The 14,719-nt window shown below is 43.9% G+C and overlaps 1 long non-coding RNA gene and 2 other non-coding genes across 3 annotated transcripts in view; all 3 read left to right on the forward strand.

Moving 5' to 3' along the window:
• The window catches only part of LOC136399856 (uncharacterized), a 194,104-nt gene extending 191,229 nt beyond the window's left edge, over window positions 1-2,875 (forward strand). Inside the window, exons 2-3 of the long non-coding RNA XR_010750216.1 lie at window positions 726-764; window positions 2,073-2,875. This is a non-coding gene — a long non-coding RNA (uncharacterized lncRNA). The remainder of the gene's footprint in view (window positions 1-725; window positions 765-2,072) is intronic.
• LOC136402042 (small nucleolar RNA SNORA73 family) lies at window positions 422-627 on the forward strand. Its single transcript, XR_010750939.1, has one exon. It is a non-coding gene; the product is annotated as a small nucleolar RNA SNORA73 family (small nucleolar RNA).
• Window positions 1,797-2,002, forward strand: LOC136402041 (small nucleolar RNA SNORA73 family). Its single transcript, XR_010750938.1, has one exon. It is a non-coding gene; the product is annotated as a small nucleolar RNA SNORA73 family (small nucleolar RNA).
• Window positions 2,876-14,719: the final 11,844 nt, after the last annotated feature.

Below are 14,719 nucleotides of genomic sequence, written 5' to 3' on the forward strand. Positions count from 1 at the left end.
CATTTTATTTCTGACCCCTATCTGTGTTTGAGTCCTGATTTCGAGACGGACAACTGTTAGTCCAACTTGTTTGATTTTTTTTAAGGTAGTGTTTTTCAACCGCCTTGTCCAGAAGGAATTTCATGCCTGTCGGGAGTCAGTCAACCACTCTGATGACTAGCGGACCGGCGATGGAAAAATACTGATTTAGGGTCATTACACGGCTCGAGATGAGAGGTTTAAAGATAGGAAGATTTAACTGCTGTGTAAATGTCTGCATTTATCACTTCTTTGAGTTTCTAAATGTTTGCGATGCCTGGCTGAAAGTAAATTTAGTCTTGAATACGAGTTTTGTTGACTTTTGAGGGAACTAGGATATTCCTGTGAGCTCGCTGTTGTCTCAATGAAATTTCTAGTACAATAGTTTGAATTAAATGAGTGACCAACGTGGATATCCCCGGGAGGTCACTCTCCCCGGGGCTCTGTCCAGGTGGCGAAGGGGAGCATAGGGCTCTGCCCCATGATGTACAGTCCCTTTCCACAACGTTGGAGAGAAAGCCGGGCCCTGAGTCTGCGCCTGCATATTCCTACAGCTTCTCAGAGTCCTATGGACAATGACTGAGGAGACAAACCATGCAGGAGACATTCTTCTAGAGCACCCTATGTGGGTATGGGTTGATCAGAAGTGAAAGTAATCAATTGTATTGTTGCACTGGATTAAGCTCTTTACCTACCTTGTTTTGCAGCCTTCAGTTAAGATTCCAAATACAGTAACTTGATTTGAGGTAAGTAGATCTATGAACTGCTTTTGGCTTTTCAGTGTTTTCTTGTCACCATTTTGCATGAAATATTTAATCATTCTGAGCTCAGGCCCCATTCATGAGCGTGCTGTTGCTGGTTAATACACCCAGATAGAAATTTTGCTATGTTTTTGTGTGTTCATGTTCTGTGAAGGTAACCTGTATTTTCCCCAGCAAAACTAAGGTTTTCACATCTTTAATTCTCATATAAGAGAAGTTTCTACAGTTAGAAGGTGACAGAAGACAATTGGACTTTGGGTGATGGGAATGCAGCATAATCAAATGTCAAAATAACCTAGAGATTTTTCTCTGAACATATATACCCTGGTTTATCAATGTCACCCCATTAAAATCAATTTTTAAAAAATGAAAAATAAATCCAAAGGGGGAAAAAATAAAAAATAAAGGAAATCATGCAAAAAAAAAAGAGAGGTTTCTATTTAGCAAATAAAAAACCTTGTGATAGCTTGGATTAATTTCACCAGTCACAGAAAAAGATGATTAAGTAGTTAAACCATGAACTAGTATATATATATATAGTAATGACTGGTTTGGAGTTGACTAAAAATATTTTCTAAATCAGACCCTGGCCAGTTGGCTCAGCGGTAGAGCGTCAGCCTGGCGTGCGTGGGACCCAGGTTCGATTCCCGGCCAGGGCACATAGGAGAAGCGCCCATTTGCTTCTCCACCCCCTCCCGCAGCCAAGGCTCCATTGGAGCAAAGATGGCCCAGGCGCTAGAGTGGCTCTGGTTGCGGCAGAGCGACCCCCCCCCCCCAGGGGCAGAGCATCGCCCCCTGGTGGGCGTGCCGGTCGGGCGCATGCAGGAGTCTGGTTTCCAGCTTCAGAAAAATACAAAAAGGAAAAAAATATATTTTCTAATCAACAGATACTCCCTACACTACATGTGTACTGTGGGTTGAAGAAAAGTGAGATCTCGAAAAGGTTTTGAAGAGGAATACTATTCAGAAGTATTGTATTAATATGAGTTCCTCCAGTTTGTGATGAATCAAGCAGTCCCAACGTGGATACCCCCGGGAGGTCACTCTCCCCTGGGCTCTGTCCAGGTGGCGAAGGGGAGCATAGGGCTCTGCCCCATGATGTACAGTCCCTTTCCACAACGTTGGAGAGAAAGCCGGGCCCTGAGTCTGCGCCTGCATATTCCTACAGCTTCTCAGAGTCCTATGGACAATGACTGAGGAGACAAACCATGCAGGAGACATCTACTAAAGTTTAAATCTTATAAATTTAAGATTCTAAATATGAGCCTAATCCTTTGTTCTGTTTTTATTCAGGAGAAGAGGAGCCTCACCGTACTTTTCAGCATTTGACCGTGTGTTTTGGATCCTTGTTTTGACAGTTGGTTATGGTGGTTCTGGTTTTGGCAGATAAGTAACTGCCCTTGGGAGTAAAAAGTGGGAACAGGGACAGGAATGCAGGTTCTCGGGCATAGCCCTATTGACCAGGTGGCCCACTAAACTATTTTTTAAGGTCTTATTTATTGTTTTACAGGAGAGAGAAAGGCGAGGTTGGTGGGGTACAGGAAGCATCAACTCGTAGTTGCTTCTCTTCTGTGTACCTTGATCAGGCAAGCCCAGGGTTTTGAACTGGTGGCCTCAGTATTCCAGGTCAACGCTTAATCCACCATGCCACCATAGATCAAGTAGCCTGTTGAAATTTTTAAGGAGTTAATTGTAGGAGCCATTGAGTATGGCAGGTTTATTAAGACTGTATGGTCCTTGGACCTAGGAGGCTCAGAGAAGTTTTCAGAGTTCGAGGCGAAAAATTGAAGCTAAGACAAGCTAAGACGATGCCTAACCTCTTTCATCTTTAAAACGAGTCCATGGCCTGACCTGTGGTGGCGCAGTGGATAAAGAGTCGACCTGGAAATGCTGAGGTCGCCGGTTCAAAACTCTGGGCTTGCCTGGTCAAGGCACATATGGGAGTTGATGCTTCCAGCTCCTCCCCCCTTCTCTCTCTGTCTCTCCCTCTGCTCTCTAAAAATGAATAAATAAAATAAAATTTTTTAAAAAAAGTATTTAAAAAAATAAAAAAAACGAGTCCATGAAAACCTGTCTTTGTAAAGATCAATTTCTAATGTATTTATTAGTTGTAATAAAGGTGACTATATATTTTTTTAAGTGTGATTTCTTTTTATATGTAAGTGTGATATCAACCAAAACTATTCTATGAATTTAGTACTATAACAGTTAATGTCTGATTGGTTCCACCCTGAAGACACTTGGCTCTATTCTGGGTGTCCTGTTGTGCTCTATGTATTTAACTTGATATTGGCACTTTGCCATTGGGAAGAGGTGTGTCCAGTTAATGTACCCAGGTGAAAGCTTCCCAGCTAGATCCATCATATTCTACAGTTGAACAAATAAAGTTCAAAGGGTGGATGATGCTTCAGGGAACTGTCGATGAATTAAGGTGTGGTCTGCTAACGCACTAGCCCTCTGGGCAAGGGTGTTAAAATGATAGGTCCAGGTTGCTAGTTAGACCAATTCTTGTTTCCTATAATGTGCAGGGAAGTTGATAGCAATTAAAAGATTAGTTATGAATGTTTTAAGTTACAGTTAAAACTGCTATTGGTGTCCCAGTGGCAAGTATGCTAGCCTGGAAGAAAATGGCCTGTGAGTGATGTGAGGGGTTGAATCACAATGAAAGCTTTGTTAGGCTGCTAGCATTGTAGGGAAGTTACAGACCCTGAAGGATGGAGACTGGCCAGGAACCATCTGGAAGGTAGAGTACATCTTGGATGTTCAGGACCCAGTTTGGGAACTCTCATGGCCATAATTGTGGAGGACATTCAATCTAATATAGCAACATCTAGATTATCTACCTAAAGTAATGCATGCAGTGCTTAGTTTTAAGTATGCATACATTAGTCCCCATAACTATGAAGTGGGTATAAAGCTAAGCCAGTTTCAAATGGGAAAAGGGAACAGCAAGGTAAAATTGCCCAAATTCACGACTAGTGAGTGGATCCTCTATACAGAGGCAACAAATTCCTGCAGACTTGCTGAGGGAGCTAGATGCATGGCAGGATCCTATTTATTCCCAGGGCCAGCCCAGTGATCATTACCATATACTGTCTGGAGAGTGGGTCCTTGAGAAAGGTTAGTGTTTAGTACAAGTTCTCAGGGTAGACCTGGATAACTAGTGCTGGGTCACAACACGTTTTTTTTGTTTTTAATTTTTCTGAAGTTGGAAACAGGCAAGCAGATTCCCACATGCGCCCTACCAGGATCCACCCAGCATGCCCACCAGGGGGCGTCGCTCTGTCGCAACCAGAGCCATTCTAGCGCCTGAGGCAAAGGCCATGGAGCCATCCTCAGCACCCCCACCAACTTTGCTCCAGTGGAGCCTCAGCTGTGGGAGGGGACGAAGAGGAAGGAGAGGGGGAGGGGTGGAGAAGCAGATGGGCGCTTCTCATGTGTGCCCTGGCCGGGAATCGAACCTGGGACTCCTGCATGCCAGGCTGGCGCTCTACCACTGAGGCAACCGGCCAGGGCAAACACGTTTTTCCTGATGTCCAAGTATAGCTAAAACAAACCGGTCAGCAGGTATTCTGGTCCCACCCTTGCTGCTAAATTTCATATTGCAACATACCTGTCTGAACTTTCCAAACAGGCTTTGGCCTTTTCCTGCAAGTAGGCAATCCTATTGGTTGTTGCCAAACTTGGGAGTCCCCACATTGCCTACATTTGAATACTGACACCACTACTTGCAGTCCATTTGACTTGGGGGAGCCATTTAATCTCTGCCTCAACTTCCTCACCCATAGAATGGGGATGATGAAAGTACCTACTTGGTGTTGTAATGAGAAACGAGTTAATATTTATAAAAAGTCTCTTACAGTCTCATAAGTATAATGAGTTTGTTATATAAAAGTCTCTGATTCTCAAGCAAACAACTAAGGATACAGTATCCAATAAATTTTGTTGAGTGAATAAAGTACCACCATTCATTTACTACTAAACCAGGCTTATCTCACTCAGAGCCACCCTACTTTTCCCACAGAGGTAAGGGGAGAATTGTGATTAGCAACTTGCCCAGGATCACCTAACTAATAACAGAAATAGGATTTGGATCTAACTCCAGAATTAGAGCGTAATATACTATTAGCTTTGAACATGGCAGTGTGGTAAGATTATATGTACATTATTTCATCTAATACTCTAGGTACCTCTATAAAGTAGGTACTCTGTGCCTATTTTGTAGATGAGGAACTTGCCCAAGACACAGCCAATAAGTGACACAGTATGAGTAAGGCAGTTGACTACAGAACCTGTACTCAATCTACATATCACACCTCTTAAAGCATTAACTATTTCTGCCCAGTTTAAACAGAAATTTTCATGTACTAAACTAATGTAGTAACCACTATACCAGGAAAACTCACTTTAATTTGTAATGAATTATAAACCTCCTGTGTGCCTAGCTTTACTTAACTCTGGAAAATTCTGAAGTGAAGATGAGTAGTTCCCTGGGGACTGAGAGCACTTCCTGGGCGATGCCTCCCTCTTTCACCCCTTTCTGTCTTTGTCTCTCCTTCCATGGAAGGCACCCAATTTATGTCAGTACCTGACATTTAATGAGTATTTGCTATTCTTTAAGCCTTTTAACAGCTCTGTGGCATAGGGACTTTTATTAAATATATACATGTTATAGAAAGGAAGACAATCAAAGATGGTTTGCCCAAGGTCACACAAAATGGGACTTCAAGGTTGGAGTCTCTAGAGCCAGAACTCTGTTTTTTTTTTAAATTTTGTTTTGTTTTAAGATTTTATTGATTTTAGAGAGAGGAAAAAGGTAAGGAGGAGAAGGAGTGGGAAGCAGAGTTGCTTCTCCTATGTGCCTTGACTAGGAAAGCCCAGGGTCTCAAACCAGCAACTTCAGCGCTCCACGTCAATGCTTTATCTACTGCACCACCACAGGTCAGGCTAGAGCCTGAGCTCGTAACTACCATCCTTACTTTTTCTTTCCCTAAGTATCTAGTACCTCAAGCATTCCATCATGAAAATGAGCGTGCTTATTTCTTTTTTCTTTTTCTTTTTTTTACAGAAACAGAGAGAGAGGGATAGATAGGGACAGACAGGCAGGAATGGAGAGATGAGAAGCATCAATCATTAGTTTTTCGTTGCGACACCTTAGTTGTTCATTGATTGCTTTCTCATATGTGCCTTGACCACGGGCCTTCAGCAGACCGAGTAACCCCTTGCTCGAGCCAGCGACCTTGGGTCCAAGCTGGTGAGCTTTGCTCAAACCAGATGAGCCTGCGCTCAAGCTGGCAACATCGGGATCTCAAACCTGGGTCCTCGGCATCCCAGTCCCACGCTCTATCCACTGTACCACCGCCTGGTCAGGCTAGCATGATTATTTCTGATGTGATTATTTTCCAATTAAAATCCATCTAACCTACTAGTTGGGGGATCCTCAAGGAATGGGGCCATATATGTAAGCTCAGTGCACTGGTTGATGACTTATTGTGTTCTATTTCATTGAATTCTGCTTTGATCTTCATTATTTTCTTCTGTTTTCTTGGAGTTTAGTTTGCTCTTCTTTTCCTAGTTTCTAGAGGTAGAAACTAAAGTCACTAATTTTAGACCGTTAATTTTATTATTATTATTATTATTATTGATTTAAGAGAGGGAGAAGAGAGAGTGAGAAGCATCAACTCACAGTTGCTTCACTTTTTTTTTTTTTTTTTTTGTATTTTTCTGAAGTTGGAAACCGGGAGTCAGTCAGACAGACTCCCGCATGCGCCCAACCGGCATGCCCACCAGGGGGCGATGCTCTGCCCATCTGGGTCGATGATCTGCTGCAACCAGAGCCATTCTAGTGCCTGAGGCAGAGGCCACAGAGACATCCTCAGTGCCCAGGCCAACTTTGCTCCAATGGAGCCCTGGCTGCGGGAGGGGAAGAGAAAGGCAGAGAGGAAGGAGAGGGGGAGGGATGGAGAAGCAGATGGGCACTTCTCCTGTGTGCCCTGGCCGGGAATTGAACCCAGGACTCCTGCACGCCAGGCCGACGCTCTACCACTGAGCAAACCGGCCAGGGCCAGTTGCTTCACTTTAGTTGTTCATTGTTTGCTTCTTGTATGTGCCTTGACTGGAACGGGGAGCTCAAGCTGAGCCAGTGTCCCTTTGCTCAAGCCGGTGACCTTGGGCTCAAGCTAACAACCTTGGGCTTCAAGCCAGGGACCATGGGGTCATGTCTATGATCCCACGCTCAAACCAGCGACCCCGTGCTCAAGCTGGTGACCTTGGGGCTGTGAACCTGAGTCCTCAGTGTCCCAGATCAGTGCTCTATCCACTGCACCACTGCTTGGTGAGGTGACAATCTCTGCCTCTTTTTTTTTTTTTTTTACAGGAACAGAGAGAGTCAGAGAGAGGGATAGATAGGAACAGAGAGACAGGAACAGAAAGAGATGAGAGGCATCATAATTAGTTTTTCATTCCAACACCTTAGTTGTTCATTGATTGCTTTCTCATATGTGCCTTGACCGTGGGCCTTCAGCAGACCAAGTAACCCCTTGCTTGAGCCAGCGACCTTGGGTCCAAGCTGGTGAGCTTTTGCTCAAACCAGATGAGCCCGTGCTCAGTCAGGTGACCTCGAGGTCTCGAACCTGGGTCCTCGGCATCCCAGTCCAACGCTCTATCCATTGTGCCACTGCCTGGTCAGGCTCTGCCTTTTAATTGGAATGTTTAGACCATATTTTATATGACTAATGTGCTTAGGTTAGAATCTTAATCATCTTGCCTGACCTGTGGTGGCGCAGTGGGATAAAGCGTCCACCTGGAACACTGAGGTTGCCGGTTCGAAACCTTGGGCTTGCCTGGTCAAGGTACATATGGGAGTTGATGCTTCCTGCTCCTCCCCCTTCTCTCTCTCTCTCTCTCTCTCTCCCCTCTCTCTAAAAATCAATAAATAAAATATTTAAAAAATTAAAAAAAAAATCTTAATCATCTTATTTGTTTCCTTTTTTAAAATTTTTTCAATTTTTAAGAAAAATTTTTTTTTCAGTTACAGTCAACAGACAATATTGTTAGTTTCAAGTGTATAACATAGTGATTAGACATTTATATAACTTATGAAATGATCATACCAATTAGTCTCTGACACCATACTGGTTGATATTTGTTTTCTATTTGTCTCATCTGTTCTTTGTTCCTATGTCCTCTTTTTCTGCCTTTAAAAAAATAGTATCTTTTTAAAATTACATCTTCTTCATTGGCTTACTAGCCATAACTTTCTAGTATATTAATTTTTTTTTTGGCAGGAGGGTTATAGTATACACCTTTAACTTATCAGAGGCCAAATTCAATTGATATTATACCACTTCGCTTATTATAAGAACTTTACAATATATTTCCCACCCCACAGTCTTTGTCATTATTGTCATATATATTTCACTTTTATATATGTTATAGAACCCATGGCCTGACCTGTGCTGGCACAGTGGATGAAGCATCAACCTGGAACTCTGAAAAAGCTGGTTCAAAAATCTGGGCTTGCCCGGTCAAGGCACATACGGGAGTTGATGCTTCCTGCTCCCCCTTTCTCTCTCTCTCACTCTCACTCACTCTCACACTCTCTCTCCCTCCCGCCTCCTTAAACTGAATAATGAATAATCTTTAAAAAAAATTTTTTTAATAGAGACAGAGAGAGAGTCAGAGAGAGGGATAGATAAGGACAGACAGACAGGAACGGAAAGAGATGAGAAGCATCAATCATCAGTTTTTCATTGCGACACCTTAGTTGTTCATTGATTGCTTTCTCATATGTGCCTTGACCATGGGCCTTCAGCAGACTGAGTAACCCCTTGCTAGAGCCAGCGACCTTGGGTCCAAACTGGTGAGCTTTTGCTCAAGCCAGATGAGCCCGCGCTCAAACTGGCAACCTCGGGGTCTCGAACCTAGGTTCTTGGCATCCCAGTCTGACGCTCTATCCACTGCGCCACTGCCTGGTCAGGCAATCTTTAAAAATTTAAAAGCAGCCTGACCTGTGGTGGCGCAGTGGATAAAGCATCGACCTGGAAATGCTGAAGTCGCCGGTTCGAAACCCTGGGCTTGCCTGGTCAAGGCACATATGGGAGTTGATGCTTCCAGCTCCTCCCCCCTGTCTCTCTCTCTCATCTCTCTCTCTCTCTCTCCCCTCTCTAAAATGAATAAATAAAATTTTAAAAATTAAAAAAAATAAACACAAAATAAAACCCACAATGCATTATTACTTTGGTTTAAATAGGCAACTGTCTTTTCTTCAAAAAATTTTTAAATTTATTTTAATTATTCTTTTTAGAGAGGAGAGAGGGAGAGGAGAGAGAGACAGAGAGAGAGAAGGGGGCAGGAGCTGGAAGCATCAACTCCCATATGTGCCTTGGCCAGGCAAGCCCAGGGTTTTGAACCTGCGACCTCAGCATTTCCAGGTCTACGCTTTATCCACTGTGCCACCACAGGTCAGGCTTTTTTTTTTTTTTTTTTTTAATTTTTCTTCAAAAAATTTTTTTTTTCTTTTAATTTATTGATTTTAGCCAGAGAGGAAGGGAGAGAAAGACAGGAATATCAATCTGTTCCTGTATGTGCCCTGACTGGGGATCAAACTGGCAACCTCAGTGCTTCAGGCCGATGCTCTTACCAGTGGAGCTATCCAGCCAGGGCTTTTTCTTCAAATTTTAAAAAGAAAAAACATTTTAATATATATACCCATGTTGTTATATTTACAGTGTCCTGCATTTCATTGTATGGGTCCAGATTCTCATCTGGTTTCACTTGCCTTCTGCCCAATGGTCTTCCTCTAACATTTCTTTTTTTTTTTTTTTTTTTTCATTTTTCCGAAGCTGGAAACGGGGAGGCAGTTAGACAGACTCCCGCATGCGCCCAACCGGGATCCACCCGGCACGCCCACCAGGGGGCGATTCTTTGCCCCTCTGGGGTGTCGCTCTGTTGCGTCCAGAGCCATTCTAGCGCCTGAGGTAGAGGCCACAGAGCCATCCCCAGCGCCCGGGCCATCTTTGCTCCAATGGAGCCTCGCTGTGGGAGGGGAAGAGAGAGACAGAGAGGAAGGAGAGGGGGAGGGGTAGAGAAGCAGATGGGCGCTTCTCCTGTGTGCCCTGGCCGGGAATCGAACCTGGGACTCCTGCACGCCAGGCCAACGCTCTACCGCTGAGCCAACCAGCCAGGGCCTAACATTTCTTTTACTATGAGTCGGCTTTCCTGTCTGAGAATTCCTTAATTCACCTGCATTTTCAAAGATATTTTTGCAGGATATACTTTATGAGATATGATTTTGCTGGTGTACTTCAAAAATGTTGCTCTGCACTGTTTTGGTTGCACTGTATCCTTGTTTTTGTTTCTCTGTATATAACATGCTACACTGTGTCCTTGTCTTGTTCCTCTGTGCATAAAACTTCTTTTTTTTAACTGCTTTTAAGATTTTTTTATCATTGGTTTTGAGCAATTTTATTTTGATGTGCCTTGTTTCTTGCACTTGGCGTTCCTTGAACTTCTTGGATTTTGTGTTAATCAGGGTTATCTGGAGAAACAACCATTAGAATGTATGTGGGTAGATAGTTAGATAAGTACTTAAAGGAATTGGCTGGCAAGTCTGAAATCTTTTGGGTAGATTGGCAGGCTGGAAATTCAGAAAAGCTTTATGTTGCAGTCTTGAGCCTGGAGACAGAGTTGACAGAATTACTGTATTTTCGCTCCATAAGATGCACCTGACCATAAGACACACCTAGGGTTTTGAGGAAAATAAGAAAAAAAATATTCTGAACCAAATGGTGTGCTAAAATATTTAATAAAATACCGTATTTTTAGCTCCATAAGATGCACAGGCATTTTTCCCTCCACTTTTGGGGGGTGAGTCTTTTTTTTTCCTTAAAATTTTTTGTTTATGTACTTATTCATTTTAGAGAGGAGACAGAGATAGAGATAGAGAGAGAAAGCTGGAAGGAGCAGGAAGCATCAACTCCCATATGTGCCTTGACCAGGCAAGCCCAGGGTTTTGAACCTGCAACCTCAATGTTCCAGGTCGATGCGTTATCCACTGCGCCACCAGAGGTCAGGCAGTGGGGAGGGGGGGGTGTGAGTCTTATGGAACGAAAAATATGGTACTTCTCTCTCTCTCTCTCTCTTTTTTTTTTTTTTAACAGGGACAGAGAGAGAGTCAGAGAGAGGGATAGATAGGAACAGACAGACAGGAATGGAGAGAGATGAGAAGCATCATTAGTTTTTCATTGTGACATTTAGTTGTTCATTGATTGCTTTCTCATATGTGCCTTGACCGTGGGCGTTCAGCAGACCGAGTAACCTCTTGCTCAAGCCAGTGACCTTGGGTCCAAGCTGGTGAGCTTTTTTTTTTTTTTTTTTGGCTCAAACCAGATGAGCCCGCTCTCAAGCTGGCGACCTCAGGGTCTCGAACCTGGGTCCTTCCGTATCCCAGTCCGATGATCTATCCACTGCGCCACCGCCTGGTTAGGCCAGTACTTCTCTTAAGGCCTTCAACTGATTGGACAAGAACCACCCAAGTTATGGAGGTTAACCTGTTTTCCTCAAAGTCTACTGATTTAAAGTTATCATATCTAAAAAATACCTTCACATCAACATCTAGACCAGGGGTCCCCAAACTTTTTATACAGGGGACCAGTTCACTGTCCCTCAGACCGTTGGAGGGCCAGACTATAAAAAAAACTATGAACAAATCCCTATGCACACTGCACATATCTTATTTTAAAGTAAAAAAACAAAATGAGAACAAATACAATATTTAAAATAAAGAACAAGTAAATTTAAATCAACAAACTGACCAGTATTTCAATGGGAACTATGCTCCTCTCACCGACCACCAATGAAAGAGGTGCCCCTTCCGGAAGTGCGGTGGGGGCCAGATAAATGGCCTCAGGGGGCCGCATGCGGCCCATGGGCCGTAGTTTGGGGACCCCTGATCTAGACTGAAGTTTGACCCAACAACTGGTCCAATAGCCAAGCTGACAAATAAAATTTACCACCACAGATCTGTAGGTTTATAGTTTGGACATTTTTAGCTATTACTTTTTTTTTTTTAAATAGGAGTAGAAGAGCTAGAGAGACAGACTCTCTCATGTGCCCCAACTGGGATCCACCCAGTGACCCCCATCTGGGTCCAATGCTTGGATCAACCAAGTTATCCTCAGAACCCAGAGTGGTGCTCAAACCAATTAAGCTACTGACAGTTGGAGGGGAAGAGAAAGAGAAGAGGGAGAGGGAGGTGGAGAGAAACAGGATTGCTTCTTATGTGTGCCCTGACCGGGGATCAAACCCTGGATGTCTGTACGCAGTGCCGATGCTCTATCCACTGAACCACTGTCCAGGGTCCAGCCTCACCCTGGTGCTGAGGACAGCTCAGGTGGTCTTGTCAACCACAGGAGCTAAAAATAGCTGGGTACTCAACCCCAGACGGGGTTGCTGGGTGGATTCTGGTCTGGTCACATATGGGGGACTCTGCCTCACTGTCTCCCATCCTCTCATCTAAAAAAAAAAAAAAAGAAAGCCTGACCTGACCTTTGGTGGTACAATGGATAAAGTGTCCAGCTGGAATGGTGAGGCCATCAGTTCAAGACCCTGAGCTTGCCCGGTCAAGGCACATGTGAGAAACAAGTTGAAGCTTACCATCTCCCCACCTTCTCTCTCTAAAATCAATAAATAAAATCTATTTTTTTCTAGATTTTATTTATTGATTTTAGAGAAAGGAGGAAGAGAATGGGGGTGGGGGAGCAGGAAGCATCAAGTCATAATATTAGTTGCTTCTTGCATGTGCTTTGACCAGGCAAGCCCAGGGTTACCAACTGGTACCACCACAGGTCAGGCTTTTAAGAATTCTTTTTTATCTGTGTTTCATTTTGGATTGTTTTTATTGCTATGCCCTCAAGTTCACTATTCACTGCTTTTACAATATGTCATCTATTGTTAATTACATTCAGTGTATTTGTTACCTTAGATATTGTCAAAAATTTCATTTTGGGCCTGACCAGTGGTGGTGCAGTGAACAGAGCATGTACCTGGGACACTGAGGTTCCAGGTTAGAAACCTAAAGGTTGCTGGCTGTAGTGCGGGCTCATCCGGCTTGTGTGTGTGCTCGCCAGCTTGTAGAGGGACACAGGCTTGAGCGTGGGATCACAGACATGACCCATGGTTGCGGGTTTGAGAGTTCAAGGTTGCTGGGTTGAGTAAGGGATCACTGGCTTGAGCAAGGGGTCTCATCTCTCTCTATTCCTTTCCCTCTCTCTCTTTCTTGCTTAAATAAATAATTATTTTCACTTTGGGTCTCCTTACATCTTCCATGTCTCTACTTAACTTGAGCATATGGAACACAGTTACAATAACTTTTTTTTTTTTTTTGTATTTTTCCGAAGTTGAAAACGGGGAGGCAGTCAGACAGACTCCCGCATGTGCCTGACCAGGATCCACCCGGCACGCCCACCAGGGGGTGATGCTCTGCCGATTTGGGGTGTCCGCTCTGCCGCAATCAGCGCCATTCTAGCGCCTGAGGCAGAGGCCGCAGAGCCAACCTCAGTGCCCGGGGCCATCTTTGCTCCAATGGAGCCTTGGCTGCGGTAGGGGAAGAGAAAGACAGAGAGAAAGGAGAGGGGGAGGGGTGGAGAAGCAGATGGGTGCTTCTCCTGTGTGCCCTGGCCGAGAATCGAACCCGGGACTTCTGCATGCCAGGCCGACGCTCTACCACTGAGCCAACCGGCCAGGCCAACAATAACTTTTAATGACCTTCACTTCTAATTCTATCATCTGTGTCAGTTCTGGGCTGGGTTTGACTACTTGTTCTCCTTATTATGGTTTGTGTTCAATAAATAAAATAAAACAATCATAGAATGTGGAAAAAATAGAACTGAATTGAACCTTAAAATATGATATATCAAGAATTCACTATGAGCCCTAGCTGGATAGCTGTTTGTTAGAGCATTGGTCCAAAATGCAGAGGTTGCTGGTTCGATCCCTGGTCAGGGCACATACAGGAACGGATTGATGTTACTGTCACTCTCTCTTCCCCTTCCTCTCTGGATAAAATCAATTAAAAAAAAAAAAAGGGATTGCCCTGTGGTGGGGCAGTGGATAAAGCGTCGACCTGGAAATGCTGAGGTCACTGGTTCGAAACCCTGGGCTTGCCTGGTCAAGGCACATATGGGAGTTGATGCTTCCAGCTCCTCCCCCCCTTCTCTCTCTCTGTCTCTCCCTTTCCTCTCTAAAAAAAAAAAAGAAAAAAAGAAAAAGAAAAAAAAAGGAATTCACGATGAGAACACAATGCAGTATGCAATGATATTTTGTTGAGTTGTACACTTGAAACCTGTATGGTTTTGTGAATCCATATCACCCTAATAAATTCAATTTTAAAAAATCCCAGTTAGGCCTGACCAGGCAATGGCGCAGTGGATAGAGCGTCGGACTGGGATGCAGAGGACCCAGGTTCGAGACCCTGAGGTCACCAGCTTGAGCGTGGGTTCATCTGGCTTGAGCAAAAACAGCTCACCAGCTTGGACTCAAGGTCGCTGGCTCGAGCAAGGGGTACTCGGTCTGCTGAAGGCCCGTGGTCAAGGCACATATGAGAGAGCAATCAATGAACAACTAAGGTGTCAAAACGAAAAACTGATGATTGATGCTTCTCATCTCTCTCTGACTCTTTGTAAAAAAAAAAAAAAAAACTCCAAAAAAACAAAAAAACCCAGCAAGGCAGGAAGAAAGGCATGTGCTCAAATAAAGGTGGTAGAATAACAGCCCAGATAAAAGTGAGAAGGTACGAATGAGCGTGAATACCTTCAGAGTATGGTGCTGAGGTTAAGGGGGAAACGGGAAACCAATAGCTTGGGAAATTTGCCACTTGGTACTGCAAGAACAGCACCAAAAAAATATCTTAAGTTTTAAAAGATTTTTAAACAGGGCAAAGC

The sequence above is a fragment of the Saccopteryx leptura genome, chromosome 3 (assembly GCF_036850995.1).
Source record: "Saccopteryx leptura isolate mSacLep1 chromosome 3, mSacLep1_pri_phased_curated, whole genome shotgun sequence".
Taxonomy (NCBI): Eukaryota; Metazoa; Chordata; class Mammalia; order Chiroptera; family Emballonuridae; genus Saccopteryx; species Saccopteryx leptura.